The 16,883-nt window shown below is 35.1% G+C and overlaps 2 long non-coding RNA genes across 3 annotated transcripts; both read left to right on the top strand.

The window, feature by feature from the left end:
- The first annotated feature begins 2,734 nt into the window (after positions 1 to 2,734).
- On the top strand, positions 2,735 to 4,152 carry LOC113325309. Its single transcript, XR_003347997.1, has 2 exons — positions 2,735 to 2,920; positions 3,853 to 4,152. It is a non-coding gene; the product is annotated as an uncharacterized LOC113325309 (long non-coding RNA).
- A 9,454-nt stretch (positions 4,153 to 13,606) lies between these two features.
- LOC113278652 lies at positions 13,607 to 16,883 on the top strand. Of its 2 annotated transcripts, XR_003325613.1 has the most exons (5): positions 13,607 to 14,036; positions 14,207 to 14,267; positions 14,634 to 14,801; positions 15,877 to 15,994; positions 16,437 to 16,883. It is a non-coding gene; the product is annotated as an uncharacterized LOC113278652 (long non-coding RNA). The 2 variants fall into 2 exon arrangements; XR_003325611.1 differs by lacking the exon at positions 16,437 to 16,883 and having other exon boundaries at positions 15,877 to 16,429.

Genomic DNA, 16,883 nt, shown 5'->3' with positions numbered 1-16,883 from the left:
TTTCCCCGAAAAAAAAAAAAATTAAAAAAAATATTAGGCTTGAATCACCGTGTTGAGGAGGCTAGGCATATTGACGGGGTTGGTCGGGTTATGAACACAAGAAAATTTTTGTATTGACAACAATTAAAAGCGCAAATAAGCGATTAACTTTTATGGAAAAGGAAAAGCAACTAGCCGGCTTATAGCAGAGTACAACAAATCAAGTTAGAGAAAGAAGATAAAATCCAGGAACGAAACTTGGCATAACAACATTTTTCCTTTCAGCTCCGTAAAGACAGTGAGAGAGCTAATTAAACAAGGGGCTGAGAGCATTTTATTCTGATCATTGATGAGGACCATGAGCCTGAACTTTGCCAGCATCTCTTCAACGACCTTTTCTGCCTATACCGATCTTATTTTTCTCGACAACCGTAATCGACTTGTCTTTACCAACGTGTATATCACGGACGTGGGCGTCTGCTACATCATGACCTAACCACCACACAAATGGAAGACAATGCGATCATTTATAGATTAGCTGTGCACAGGTTTAGGACGTCTTTGGATACCACGAGTATAAGTCAGAAGCAACTGTTAGAGAAAAAATTATTTTCTCTCATTTGTTATTTTTGAAATTAAATACCCAAACTTGTTCTTTATTTTTTAACTTAATTTCTGAGACTGCAAGTGTTAAAACTCGTTTTTAACCTAGCACGAAAGTTATCCAAGTCCAGAAATGATCCTATACTACCTTTTCATGCGACAGAGACATGCGCTTCTCCGGCTTCTGCTATATTACCATCTTTGCCCACATGTACGTCTTTCGTGCCGAGGCGTTCTTGGCCATCACCTAACACCAAATGAAGAAAACTTTCACAGATTAACACAAGAAATGAAAAATGATGACCGACATTGAAGTACTAAGATTGTCACACTCGGACATGCATTTTCCATTGAATTATTCCGAAAACCTCCCAAGAAAACTTTAGATGGAAAAGACTCGCAAGCTTATTGACAACATATAGTATCCACATACCCTTTGGTAAACCTGCGACTCTTGTTGGATCGACGTCGGCTATGCTACCGGTACCCCCAACATTGATCAGCTTGCTGATGTCTACGTCTAATATATCCCCTAACGCCGACTCTGCAAAAGATAAAAATAATTAATACACAGATCGGTCGATGCCAGAACAAGAAAAACAACCACATTACATTGCATCCACAAACTAATAACATTCAAAGCAAAGACAACCATATAATAACGAATTAATGGCTAATGGAAACAAATTTATATAGGTGATCAAGCGTAGTTTACCCGCGGTATAGGATATCATAATCATGAGAACAAGAAGAAAAGTTGTAGGGGAAATGTTGCTTATGATGCTGTTGGCCATTTTCAAATTTCTAAATCTTTTATATGCGCATCAAAAAAGTTCTATTAATAGCACTAGTGTAAATACGAATAAATTTTTATTCGAATATAATATATAATGACAATTTTTTTTTGAAGCATTATATAATGACAATTGATGGGATTTTCAATTTGAACGCACAAGTTAGACACATTTTTATAACATCGATTATGGTATATCCTACGGAAGTATATTTCAATGAGGTGGCATTTTTTTAAGCTATACGATTCTCATCGTAGCCGAGCCAATAACTTAATTAAGTATCGGTCTAACTAACTAAGGAAAAATATATATTTTTTCCCTATTTTCGGTCGTACCTTCCCATATTTATCTACCACGATCTCTTTTCTTTATGTTTCTGCTTGATTCCAAATTTATTTTTTTGAGAAATTCTTTTCAAGCTTCTTCTTTGTTTCTCCGAAGTAAATTTTCTTCCCTTTCTTGTTTATGATTATTTTCCCTTTGTTCCCTGCGATTATCATAAGATATCACATCAAAATCTAGTATGGACGAGCCATCAAATACTTTCACTTGTGGTGATGATCAAGTTCAGAGTGATAAGACTGAGGCCATGAATCATTCTTTAAATGAAAAAAATGATGTGAGTAATCTGGAGAGTCCATATGAATGAACGCATTTCAATACACGTGAAGAAGCGCAGGAGTATTATATCGAATATGGACGGCGAAATGGATTTTCAGTTAGGGTTCGATCAATATACAAAACACGCGTTGGTGTAGATGAAGTGACATCGGTTTATATGGTCTATGCCCTCTAAGGGAAAAAAAAGAAAGAAGAGAACATCGAAAGGAATAGATAGAAAAGGGAGAAGTTCCAATACGATCAAATGTGAGTGCAAGGCAAAGATTCGATTTCTTTTTGAGGAAGAACGTAGTAAATAGATAGTAACAATATTTTCAGATGAACACAACCATAAATTCATATCACCAAGCAAGAGGAAGCGTATGCGCATTAACAGATGCATGCCCGACGGTGCAAAAAATTTGATAGAGGCATTTAATAGGGAAAACCTTAAAATTTCCAAAGTCCCATCCATTTTTGGTGGTGCAGAGATAGGGTTTGGTCGAAGATATTGTTGTAATCATTTACGCAATGTGAGGCATAAGAATTTGGAAGTTGGTGATGCCCAGTCAGTCATCAATTATTTACGGATGAAACAAGTTGAAAATCCGCAGTTTTTTTATGCGGTTCAAGTTGACGAACAAGGTAGAGCGGTACATTTTTTCTGGGTTGATGCTCGATCACGAATGTCATATGAGCAGTTTGGAGAAGTAGTTTTTTTTGATACTACATACCGGACAAACAAATATGAGATGTCATTTACTCCATTTACAGGGGTGGATCACCACTATCAAACCATGCAGTTTGGATGTGCACTTTTATAGGACGAGACCAAAGTTACATTTTCGTGGTTGTTTAGTATTTGGTTTGAAGCTATGGGAGGAAAACATCCATCTGCTATTATAACCGACCAAGATGATGCCATGGCTTTTGCTATAAAGAAGGTATTCCCGAACACTCTCCATCGTTTATGTCTTTGGCATATAAAAAATAAATTCGGAGAGAAATTATCTCATGTTTACCTGAAAAAGTCAAAATTTAAAAAGGATGTGAAAAAATGTCTCCGTCATACCTATAAAATCAAAGATTTTGAAGAAAAGTGGAACATCATAATAGAAAAGTTTGACTTAAGTAACAATGATTGGCTAAAAACTTTATATGAGATTCATGAGTCATGGGTTCCTGTATACCATCGTGGGACTTTTTATGATAGGATGAATATTACCGGCCGTAATGAAGGGGTGAATGCATTTCTTAACAGATTTTTCTCGTCAAAGACCAATCTTAAAGAATTTGCGATTAGGTATGATCAAGCAATAAAAAAAAATTTGACAGAGAAATTGAAGAAGATTATGTACGTGTCGGAGCATACAAAGCGAATTATTGACGAAAGGAACTTAATATTAAAGCATGTTGCTGAAATATAAACTCGGAATATCTTTGGAAAGTTTCGCAACAATTGCTTGAGTCTATACATTTTAAGTCAGAAGAAATAGATAGAGGTGATGAGTTCAACACTTATTTAGTAAAGTATAAAGTTGGTGGATTCCAAGAGTTCATTGTGTCAATACTTTGAATTTAAAGACTTACCTTGCAAACACGTACTTAAAGTTCTCGGAAAGCTCGAGGTTGAAGAAATTCCCCCACACTTTATTTTAAAAAGATGGTTGAAAGGCGCAAACTCATTCAGAGGAGTTGATGAAACCAGCTAAGTCTGATGGTGTGAAAGACCTTTTTGATAGAATCATGGATGAACAAAATAAGATGGTCAAAGAGTTCTTTAACTTACAATGCTTACAATGAGTTCGCTTAATGACCTTTTTACCTTATACTTACAATGCTTCGTAACTAATAAATTTTTTATCATTTTCGGCAGAAATCTTTCCAAATCGAGATAAATGTGGAAGTGAGAAGAGTTCAAAGTATGGACAAATAACTATGAAGGAAGTCCTAAAATCTTGTAATGACTGGTGTAAGCCTAACTGCTGCTTAGTCCAAAAGCTTAACCAATTAGTAGCAACGCACTGATGGACGACCAATTGATGTCAAATGAGAGTTTAGTTTATGTTACTATCTAGGAAATGCTTTTTCTTAATAAGTTTTCAGTTGACAATATTTTGATATTTCAGTTCAATTACATTTTGGCAATGTTATGATTATTTGACTATCATCTGAATATTCTCTCTTCCCTCTCTCCTAAAAAAAGAACTCTAGAATATCTTCCTTTTTTTTGCCCAGATTTAATTTTTTTGGGCTAGATCTGAGCAAGGATTTTTAATTTTTATGAATAAAAATAATTTAATTTGTGTTTTTAGTTTTTATTCTTGTTGTTTTTGGTGTCTATGGACACATTTCATCGCTGTTTGGGCGATCTTTTCTTTGTCGTTTGGACGATTTTCTCTTCGCTTTAATAGCGATTCTTTCAAATCTTCATGGTGTTTCTTGGCTTGTTATTCTCGATTCATCAAGAACATCGACGATTCTGCTCGGCATCGCTTTGGATTCATCTTCAACAAAAGCGATTTAGGCACCCGGATTCGTTTGGATCTACAAGATTTTGGACAAAGTACTCCATTTTGTTAGGAGCATCTCTTATTGAAGAAGATATTGGTTTTAAATGGTCGGAGTTGTTTCCGGTTCACACCATCATTCATCACTACTACATCTACAAAAATTGGATGTCTTTGCGGTTCATGGCTTCTTCTCTTCGCGATGTACTTGCAATTGATGCCATCATTTGTATCTGGGTTTTGAATATCTTGTATTTTGATGGTTTTAATAATCTTGTAAGCAATCTTGTAATCATAATTTTGATTTGAATGAATTGAAATGTGATTTTACAAAAATAAAAAGAAAAAAATTTATTCCAAATGTGATTCTACCAATTGTATGTCTTCCCGAGATAAAACATCACCTAAATAAAAAGAATAAGGGTGTCGTATAAACCGGAGGAAATCTGTCGTGAATCGAACACATAACCTTCTGGCCTGGAGCCAGACGCGCTACCATTGCACCAAAAATAGATATTGAAATTAAACACATTCAAGGGAAATTAACTAAGAATATATAGTATAATGATGACAGTATCTAGCAGCGCACTTGCCTCAAAGTCAGTATTAACGTAGTCTAGAAAATGAAGAACATACCGCAAAAGGATAACTATTTGAGCCCATAAATATTTTTCAGGAAATAATATTAGGGGTGTGCAACGGACGGACGGTTGCGGATTAGGGGTCACCCGCAACCAAACCGTCAAAGTTGCGGATTTGAAAAATCAAACCGTGACCGGCCCAATCACCCGCGGATTTTACATCAGCGGATCCGCGGATTGTACGGGCCGGTTGCGGATTAACCGCGGATTTTTTAGGCCAAGCCCACTAATTTTAGAGCAGAAAATGTTCCATTTCGGCCAAGCCCACTAACTGCTCTAGAATAGTCAGTCACTTGTAGCTCCAGCAAACTTTGTCTAATCAGTTTATCTCGGAAATCTAATTATAATTTCTTCACTCGGTGTTCCTTCCAAATGACAAATCTAAGAAGTTACTTTTTCAACTGCAACTAAAGATGAATCATAAGTTTTCAAGAGCAAGAAATATATCTTAAGTTTTTCAATTTGAGTTATGGGCTTACTAGTTTTACTTTACTACCCAACGGTGCGGGTAATTCGCGGTTTTTAAAAGACAACCGCAACCGCAACCGCACCGCGTGCGGATTTGAGAACTCCACCGTGTCCGGCCTATACATCTTGCGGTCTGGGTGAAATCCGTAATTTTACGGACAGATACGGGTCAAATCCGCGGTTACGGTTTTTATGCTCACCCCTAGGAAATATGAAGCATTCGGAGCTAAGACTGTAGCCTGCAAGTAGAAAGTAAAACGGCAATTATTGAAATGAGAAAATGAGAAGAACGAGAACCACAAAATGAGAAAGAATGAAGCATAAAAAAATGCCCAAACTATTGAAATGTTCGCATTAATCCGTATTCGATAAAGAATTCAGATGTACATCATGAGCTAGGATATTTCTAACCTATACCACTTAATTGTCAACTACAATGTAACATTGACATGTTCACACGGAAGATCCAACTTCAGTGCATAGTACTATTTATTTCCACTCACATATATTATGAAAATTGTTAACGAACTTTAAAATAAAGATCTTAGTCCTACTCTTAGTTAGGGGTTACTGTTTCACAAGCATAATCAACCCCCAAGTCATTTCCTTTATAATTAGAGATGGAGATATATACTCTAGCTAGTCCCAAGGTTTGGCTAAGTGTTAACTAGAACACTGCTGTTACAGTAGGGAGGACCGATCGAAGAAAAACGAAATACCGTTGATTGCATAACGCATTTATTTTTTGTTGAAATGTCATTTTATTTTGTTGGGAATATACATCTTTTTAGTGGTTCATAATCAAATTAGTGGATGCATGAACCAAAATATGACTATATAAACTGTTATGCATCGTTTGTGGTGGCTGCATAATTCGTTATCCATCTTTTTTTTGTTAGAATGATATTTTTAGACATATACTATTTTCGTTTCAGAAACAATGATACATTCATTTTTCAATTTTTCCTATTTTCTATCTCTTTTTCTGAAACGGAATGAAAGTATCTCTTTTTCTGAAACGGGATAAAGGTATCAATTTTCCTGAAACAGAGTGAAAGTATCACTTTTCTTAAAACAAAAACATGAATGCATAACTTTGTGGTGGTTTGTAAAATGGCTACGCATTCAGTTTTCAAAAATTGTGTCTAAGATGATAAACACCTCCAAATTTTTTGTAAAAATTCAAAATTTGATATTGTTGTTTGTACTCGTTGCGTAGATCTTTTTAAAATTTTTCCAACGAGATAAAATTTGTAAAATCCGAAAGCACGTATTTTTAAATATATTATATTCTAGTTTACATTCCAATTATATTCTTGAAAAAATAGGATACACAATAGTAATTGGATTAAAAGAAAAAGACAATTATATCTAATGAAGTGGCCATAAAAGGGCCGACCAATCAGGAACCCAAGCACAAGCTACAAAAGAAAATTGAAGAGATAAATATGTAGGTAATACTAAGAAATATACTCTTCTTTGAGGACTTTCGACAAACAGTAGAGTAGCTTTGTTCTTTGCAAAACGTGTGTTTTATCTGATTTGATTTGAGCTTCTCTCAAAGCTTCTCCATCATGTCCTTGGAATATTTTAAGAGCTCCATATTAGCCCAATCTTCCATTCCTTCTTAACTTTGAAATCATCTCACCGAACTCTTAATTATACAGATCTCAACTTTCAAACATAATTAAGATTTTACTCAAATCAAGACCAAAATTAGGGCTCAACTTATTTCAAATAAAAAAAATCAATAAACCAACTAAAGTACATAATATTAAGAAAAATCATACCTGGGCATATACTGGTAGGAATTACTAACAATAAACTCAATCTCAGGAACAATCTGGAAGCAGAACCAAAGTAAAAGAGAGAAAAGTCTGCATAGAGAGCTTCTATAGATTTGTTTCTAAAGATATACGTTGGTTATCGGCTCCGCTCGGCTTGGATGAAAGACAAATAATTTTAAGCCTAATAGAATGCCACCTCATCAGTAAATATTTCCGTTGGATTAAGTATGATAGACGGTTAGGAAATTGTGTCAAAACTATGTGTTTAAACGAAGAGTCCCCGGATCAGGACCCTTTAAAACTGTTACGAGTGGAAGTTTATTGGATAGATGTCTACTTTAGTGGGACTCCATTATTTGGGACCAAGTATGTAAATTCTATAAATAGAGTCTCAAACATTTGTAAGGGCAACTGCAGTGGTGCGAGTATAACCAAAGACCAAAGAGGGAAAAAAGATCAAAATTTGGGTTTAGTCTGGTGTGTGACGCTACGGGTGGAAGACTAAATTTGGCCGAGCGTAGACTATACGTTCACCTGGTGTGGGGAGTGCAATATACGTTCGCCTGGTGCGGGGCGCGCAATATACGTTCAGGTGTGGAACGGTTTCGGAAAAAGAAAAAAAAATGGGGCGGAGGTATAAAGCCCGCCCCATTATTCCAAACAAAATTTAAAAAGAGTGGGCGGAGGTTTAGTCAACGCCCAGAAAAAAAATGGGGCGTGCACTATACGTTCTCCCGGTGTGGGACGTGGACTATACGTTCGCCTGGTGGTGGGGCGTGGACTATACGACCACTCGATTATATCTGGTTTAGTCTTGATCCGAGACCAAATATAGTCTGGGATTTAGTCGATGGTCGGGATTTAGTCGATAGTACGTCCCATTACGTCTCGTTATTTTCCCAAATATTTGGGTTTACTCGCCCACTGTGGACGCTCTAAACACATATTCATGAACAAGATTTCTCTCTTTGTTTTTCCTTTCTACTTTGTGTCTTTTATCCTCTTTCTCTATTTCACAATATGTTATCATGCACGTTGCTCCACCGGTATGAGCAAAGAAGATTAATTATGAGCTACTAGCAAAGACGCACGTGCAATGCACTTGCCGACTTGTCGTTCCATTACAAAATATAGGGAATAAACAAAAGCACGTCTGGAGTTGCAGCAAACCAAAAGCACTTATGATGAGTCTTGGCAGACTCTTCAGGGATGGATCTATACCAAAATATGTAGATGCAATATAGAAGCAAGATAATTAACAGCAAATTGTAGTACAACGAAAGAAATTGGAAAATTACGCACAGAAGCCATGATTTACACTCCATTTATTTCAATGAAACTCTGGAGTGTCTGTTCTACTAAAAGTACATATATTTGGTTATTTCGCTGTAAGTATCATATGGTGTAAATTTCCACAAACAGCCTTATCATTTATGACCCCTAAATTCGTCAAAGAAACTATAATTTTCTGCCCTCATCAAGGAACCGTCAAGGAAGACTCGTCCCACTTTGTAGGAGAAAAGTATGTTCTTCTGCATAGCCTAGTGTATATTCAAGCAATTATAATTCGCCATAATATTGACCATATCCACTGTTACCGTCAGGTCCGCTGCCATCACTAACTTGTCTATAGCCTTGAGTGTTGAGTTGATCACTGATATTCGTCACCGCAGCAATGAAGTTCGGGACATATAACGCAACTAATGGTGTCATGTTAAGATTTACTATTTTTCTTTTGGCATGCAGTTTTTTCACGCTTATTCTTAAACACCAAAACACATTTTAAGAACTCAGCTAAAGAGAAAAGGTTGAAATCCATACATGCAGGAACCTAGCCAAACAACACCCATCGTCTTATAGCATCAGCTTCACTATCTTTCCTATTATCTGCAAAATGAAACATGGCATAGAGAGGCTATAGATAGCAGTTAAAACCTATAGACTGGGAAAATACTTAACATGTAAAGTAAATAATATGGCAGCCTGTTATCTAAAATACGATTGTCAAATCATGGATTCCACTATTCCATAGAAAATGTGTTTTGGATCTGATGGGGTTGGAAGAATTAGCTTTGGGGACAAAGGCAGCTTAGACCAAGAAGAAACTCCATTCATTCTCAGTCTCAGTTCTCTTGTTTTCTCTGCTTTCTTATACTACCGATGAAGAGTTCCTTATTTTAAAACTTATTCCCAGACAAACATATTATGAAGTTAGTGTGACTCACCTGAGAGTGGGAAAAAATTTAAGTGACCTGCTGGATTTTAGTGCAATTGTTGACTCCGGAACCTCATTTACACACTTAAATGATCCAGCATACACGGCTATATGTGAAAGTGTAAGTAGTCCAAGTAACGGATTTTCTTCTGCTCTAGCTAAACTCGAAAACTTAGATTGCATTTAGGTTTAACATAAGCTAAGGTGGGCAATATTTGCAGTTTCCTGAAGCTGAGAGTATTGAAAATGAGTTCATAGGAATATGCTATGTGGGTCAAGATGCTATGAGTTCAAAACCAATGAAGCGGCAAAAAGAGGTGAATTGTGTTCAAACATGTTCTACGAAGATAGAAAACGTTGTAGGTGATGATGAAATCCAAATTTCATTTTTTTAATTTTATTTCGATCCTGTTGGTGATTTTGCTCTGGGGAAAGAATAGTGTAATGGGTTTGATTTGAAATTAGCATCCGATGGGTTTTTGAAAACAGCAAATGTCCCTCAAATCACCCCCAAATGTATCGCTTATAACTGCAACTTTGATTCAGTCCTCGGTGATCTTAATCTTAGAATGAGTTATCGGGAAGTGAAAGATCATAACTTTTTCGTCCGTCTGCTTTTGATGATGACGCAACAGAAAAATATGAAACACGGAGGGGAAAATTGGTATTTTCTTGTAGGTCCGTTGAAAAGACATCTTTTCTTTATAATAGTATATTATAGTAAGATATATCTAATCCTTCTAAATAATTTTTTGTTTTGTTGGTTCATTTATTAACCCTGGCGTTTTTAGGGGCCAACAATAAAACAAAAAAGGTCACCCAATCCTAAATTGTGTTTATCCCTTATCTCCAATATTTTATAATGACAAAATTACCCTTCAATATTCGGTAGTTTGAGCAGAATTCAGGTGATAAAAAAATTTGAGGGATTTTTTTTTTTTTTTCTTTTTTTGCTTTTTCGAACTTTGGTACAACCATAATCGGTAGTAAAGTGTGTTACTTTAACTTCCGAATGTATATTGGTCCCAAAATGAGATTTTTTTCCAAAATCCTTTAATTTTCGACTTTGGTACAACCATAATCGGTAGTAAAATTTTTTGCTTTAACTTCCGAATGTATATTGGTTCCAAAATGAGATTTTTCCAAAATCCTTTAATTTTCGACTTTGGTACAACCATAATCGGTAGTAAAGTGTGTTGCTTTAGCCTCCGAATATACTAAATTTTCGAATTTTAACACTACCATAATCGGTAGTAAATTTAACTTCCGAACGTATATTGGCCCCAAAATGAGATTTTGCCAAAATCCTAAAATTTTCGAACTTTGGTACTACCATAATCGGTAGTAAAGTGTGTTACTTTAACCTCCGAATATACTCAATTTTCGAACTTTTAGCACTACCATAATCGGTAGTAAATTTGATTTCCGAATGTATATTGGCCCCAAAATGTGATTTTGCAAAATCCTAAAATTTTCGAATTTTGGTACTACCATAATCGGTAGTAAAGTGTGTTACTTTAACCTCCGAATATATTCAATTTTCGAATATTAGTACTACCATAATCGGTAGTAAATTTGACTTTCGAATGTATATTGGCCCCAAAATATGATTTTGCCAAAATCCTAAAATTTTCGAACTTTGGTACTACCATAATCGGTAGTAAAGTGTGTTACTTTAACCTCCGAATATACTAAATTTTCGAATTTTAGTACTACCATAATCGGAAGTGAATTGTGTTAATAAGTGATGCTTATTATCTGCCGATTGTGTTCATGGCCTCAAATTCAAATTTTCAAAACTTAACAAAAATTTCAAAATTTTCTACTTTCACAATCGGTAGTTAATGGTGTTCATTATCTATCGATTGTGCGTAACTTTTTGTACAGAGAAATTTAATTTTTAGAATCAAGAATAATCGGTAGATATCGATCAATTTACCTACCGATTATGGTTGATGTTCTTAAGAAACGAAGAACATCAACCATAATCGGAAGGTAAAGTAGATTATTATCTACCGATTATGTTTCTGCTAGTGTAAATCCAAGAACATCAACCATAATCGGTAGGTAAAATAGATAGTTATCTACCGATTATGTTTCTGCTACTGTAAATCCAAGAAAATTTTCGGATCAAATTTTTGATTTCAAGTAATCAAATCCTAATATTGAATCACAACTACTATCATCTATTCGTTTTGTTTGTTGAACTCCTTTCTTTTTGATGTTCTAAGTTTCAACTTTAAGGTTAATGAATTTTGGGTTTTAATTTTAAACAATCAATCATATCATTTGTTTGATCGATGATCTTTGTTTTCAATCAAAATTAAAATGATGGAAAAAATTTCAATGGGTGGAAAAGAGAAGAAGAAGTGGAATGATATGATTATGAAAATAAAGGATATAGGTTTAGATTTAGTATAAAGGTGAAGGACAATATAGACAACTTTTTATTTTTAAGACATCCCTTAACCTCCTTCAATGGATGGGAATAAATTGATGGCCCCTAAATCCTTTGGAGTGGCCCCTAAAAACGCCAGGTTATTAACAAGCCTTTTATAAGGACGACATGATTTATTAGAGAGACGGCATTGTAATAGGACCAAAAGGGTCATTGCATGATAATTCAAGTATCCTTTATCCATAAAAAAATTGGAAATGACAAATTAATCCTTATATAGTTTAGTGTTGATAATCTAGTTTAGTGTCAATGATTAAGTTTCACTACAATTAACTCTAAATCAAAATAAAATCAGATTTTAAAGTTTAAAAAAAAATCCGTTTTTTTTTACATTTTCGGAGTTAATTACGATTGGAATTTTGCTCGTAACCAACTGTAAATCTTAGTTACGGTTCGTAAAAGATGAACTACCAACAGTAACTGGTTAAATTTGAAGAAAATCCAATCGTAAAACCAGATACGAACCATAACTAAGTTACTGTTGGTAACCAAATGCTCGATACCAACCGTAACCGAGTTACTGTTGGTAACCAAATGCTCGATATGAACCGTAACTTAGTTACGGTTCGTAAAATAAAATGGTTACCAACTGTAACTAGAGAAAATTCTCAGATATAAGAACGTATGGTTGGTAGTTGAACTATTACCAACCGTAACAACATCAAAATCTTCAGTTACGGTTCGTAATAGAGTTAAAATCAACTGTAACTCACATAAACCCAGAAACTTCAATTTCAATTTTCATCTAAAACCATAATTATTGATAGAAATTAAACTTAAATCGAACAAAATAAACTAAACCCTAATTGGGTTTGGGTTTTCCAAAACATATTTCATATAAGTCATTACACTGCACTTGATTAATTTTCTAATCGTCGATTAATCGAAGATGATGAAATTTTGAGTTTTAATGGAGGTTATGGTTGATGGGAAGAGGAAGCGAGAAGAAGAAAGAAAACAAATTTTCAATTTAGTTTTGATTTAGGTTAAAATAATGGGAAGGATAATCTAGTCAATTTACATCCCCGTAGGACATCCCCTAACCAACTAAAGAGACATTACTATCACACTGCCATCCCTCTAATAAAACATGCCGCCTCTATAACAGGCTTGTTTATGAATGAGATTCTGACTAAGTTTCCATTGGCTTTGTTATTCACTAAGTTCCCATGGCTTTGTATAGGTGTGCAAGGTACAATACAATCTCCCCTCCTATAAAATGCTAAGTCATATAAACTCTGACTTTGCACGGTGAATGTGACACCCTCCTCAAATTAAATTAGATAAAAATTTTGGGCATTAATAAATGTGGAGAGGAAATTTAGCGGAACTCTATTGGTCGGGACACTAAAACAACAATTACATTTTGTTTGCATATATATTTAACATGCCGTTTGTAACACCTTTTACAGATATATGTTACACTTGGTTTACACTGGATACTTAACTGGACGTTAAGTTACGTCGTTGGTGTGGGCAACACTTGCCTCAGGTCCTCAGGATCTAAACCAACAAACAAGTTGTAAGATACAGTCATATCGTCTTCTTATTCACATATCGGAAAATCTAAAACATAAAATTTCAGGACCCGTATCTTCCTCTGCAACACATAACCCTAGCTGCGCCTCCACATAATTCTTTCTTCTTCTTCTTCCTTTCTATCTTGGGAGTACTCTTTTTGAGAAGCGATGGCTACAACAGTTTTGTTTCAGAGGTTTTAAGCCTTCGATCAGTTAACCCTTTTTCAATTTCATCGTATTTTCAGTTAATTTTGTCAGCGAGAAGTTAGAAGCTGAAGATGGCTACCATTGATTTTGTTGATGGATGTGGAGATTACGGTTGGTTATAGAGTTCTCATGATATGTATCAGGAAAAATGGGTTTGATTTCGATTGAATAACAAGGGAAACGGACAGAGTTTTCACGATTACTATGAGAGTTCCAGAAATGATGGAGAAGAAGACTGATACACTTTCAAGAAGGTATGAAAATCAACAAGCCCAAACTAAATTCTGTTTTGTTGTTATAGATGTTACTATTTATTCTCAATGCAAATTAGGGATTTCAAACTTGTGGATTTTGATTCCGATTTTGAAATTTGGGTTCTCAATCTGGGGATTAAATTTTGAAATTAAGTTTTCATAACAACCAGGGGTAGAGGGAATCTGGAAAGGTGTTAGTTTACTCGAATCACAAAGAGGGTTTAATGAGCTGTAAGTATAAGTTTTCGATGTCTTTATGCTTAAAAGTTTGATTTTATTTAAATTGCTTTCGAAGTATATGTTTAAATGCTTAAATGAATGATTTGGTTTGATTTGAGCACGGAAAAATCTTTTCTTAAATGGATGTGATGTACCCTGTGGGGTTTACTTGGTTTGTGATCTGATAATTTATAGTGTTGTGATGATTTATGACTAATCTGATACTTGATATCACAATTAAAGTCTAAACATGGTGCTTGCCCTTACTGATAGTGAACCTCATGGAAGAGATCGGTCGCCGTTCAGTCTCAGCTAACTTTCATGTATGAGTGGCTAAATTCTCTTTGACTAAACATGGAACTTCTACAAATGATGCAGGTTTGCAGGGGCAACTATGGAACTCAGCTAAAAGATGATCTTACCAAACGTAAACATGGGTGACGACACTGGTGGTAGTGGGGCAAGCCAATATAGTTTTGAAAATGTTGTGGGAGGAGTTGTTGGGGAATTCTCATAGAGGATTAGGAGCTGCAAGCTCTTTTTGAGGTAACAGATGTTTATGGTATATCATTTCTCTTTTGTTCGGTAAATTGTCTTTGTTGTTGCCTCTTACTGCCAGCTTATTTTTGTCAATTACCATGGACGTCAAGAAAGGAGACTGCCATTTTATTTACTCATCAGAATTTTATTAACACACAAGCTTAATGAATTTATTTGTCTTTTGAATATCATATATCATCGACCATTAATTTATCTATCCTCGACCATTAAAAATATATGAATTTATGAAACAAGTCTTTATCATGAACATTATGAGGTTATTATGCACACACATATGTTAACCTACCGAAATATATTAAATATTTTTCAGTGGAAATAATAGTGTGTTGACATTTGCACAACACTGTAGTTTTATGGTTTTGGAGTACTGGTGGTACAAAATATATTACAATGGATAAATTGAAAGTCACACAGCACCTTCTATATTTATTGGACGTTTCGATATTTGCTGTAGTGTTATAGTAGCAAGAGCTTTGTCTTTCCATTCTAATTATATCTTTGCATTCGTTATTGAAGTTATTGCAAGAATCGTGTTTTATCACAGGACCCTATGATGCAGGAGCGTCTAAGCATTGCATCACCCTATTTCATATTTTTTTTGCATTTGGATCATAATTTTTGTATTTTTCTCTGTGTGTGGGTTGTTAGAGTCAACTGTACAAGTTAACTAGATATGGTCATGGTCACCTTTGGGATTGGATCAACCATGTGAATTTAGTTTTTCAATTCCTTGATTTGAGATTATATCTCTCTTTAAACTTTTTATGGCTATGATTGTAGATTACTACTGACTACTAAGTTTAGCTTAGCTTCAGGGTAAAGCGCAATACTATGCTGTAAAAATTATGATTGCTTCTGGCGACCATAAATGAAAGGCAATGTATTCAAGACTTTAATTCCATAAATTGTTTTTGTTGATATCTGAAGCTTCTCATTTAATTTCATGACTTTACTTTGTGGCCATGGATCTGTAAAGCAAGTAAATTTGTACGTGTTTTATTTTTGTTTGGTTCCTTTCTTGCATGGTCTCTAACTTCTGAAGTAATTGATATCCGTCTAGGACTCATGGAAATTAATTTCGGAGGGCAGTAGATCCGAAGTCGTTTAACGGTGTAATGGGGCATTCCTGCACCCCTACGCACGCTAAGATTCTCCCCTATCAAGCTATGCCTGCATATGTATGCATTAAGGATATAAGAACAACCCCTGATTTATGTATAATATTCCAATTTTTATATATTCTGCCATTTTCCCAATAATGGCAAGGCAGACTACTGTAGTTCCATGATTTCCTCAGTATGTATTATTGCCACTTCCCATACGATATGGGCATTAATCGGACACAAGCTATGCTTGGTGGTTTCAATTATTGCTGCACATATTCTAGGATATGGATTTACGTAGGATTCAAAATAGTCTTTGCGTGGTGGTTTCAATTATTGCTGCACATATTCTAGGATATGGATTTACGTAGGATTCAAAATAGTCTTGGTATCTTTAGATTTGTTATCGATTTTTTTCCTTAAATTCTTCCCAAGTGTTATATTTAGTTACCGTATACTCTAAGGCGACGGAAGAATTAAAAATTGTTTGATCTTTTAGTGTCTAATTTTCCCACAGGGTTTATAGACATCAAGGAATTGAGAGACACAAAAAGTACCATCGGGGCAGTAGGTGGGAACTCTTCAAAGGAAAATACAAGACGACACTAACAGTACATCATCCACTTCAAATAGATCACTCGGGAGCCCATAAACTTATGCTTTGCAAGTTTAATTATCTAGCTGAATTGAAGTCAAGTTCACATTCAAGTTCATATTCACCATGTTGTACACATGATTCTTATAATTCATGGCTACACATCAGATGCCTGGACTTCTACTTTAATACCAATTGGCAATAAGCTCATATATATTTAGCATGAATGCAAAAGTTTGGCTTTATTAATGCAAATGTGGTTGTCTGGCGTTGATCAGCAATGATGTACTGGGTATGTCAAATCCTACTTGAATCATGAAACTTACTTTTAGCATTCCTGTTAATTAGAGTTTTACTGACTTACCTAGA

This window comes from Papaver somniferum, chromosome 1, assembly GCF_003573695.1.
Source record: "Papaver somniferum cultivar HN1 chromosome 1, ASM357369v1, whole genome shotgun sequence".
In the NCBI taxonomy this organism is placed as follows: domain Eukaryota; kingdom Viridiplantae; phylum Streptophyta; class Magnoliopsida; order Ranunculales; family Papaveraceae; genus Papaver; species Papaver somniferum.
The sequence above is the reverse complement of the archived record's forward strand: the minus strand, read 5'-3'. Positions and strand labels throughout refer to the sequence as shown.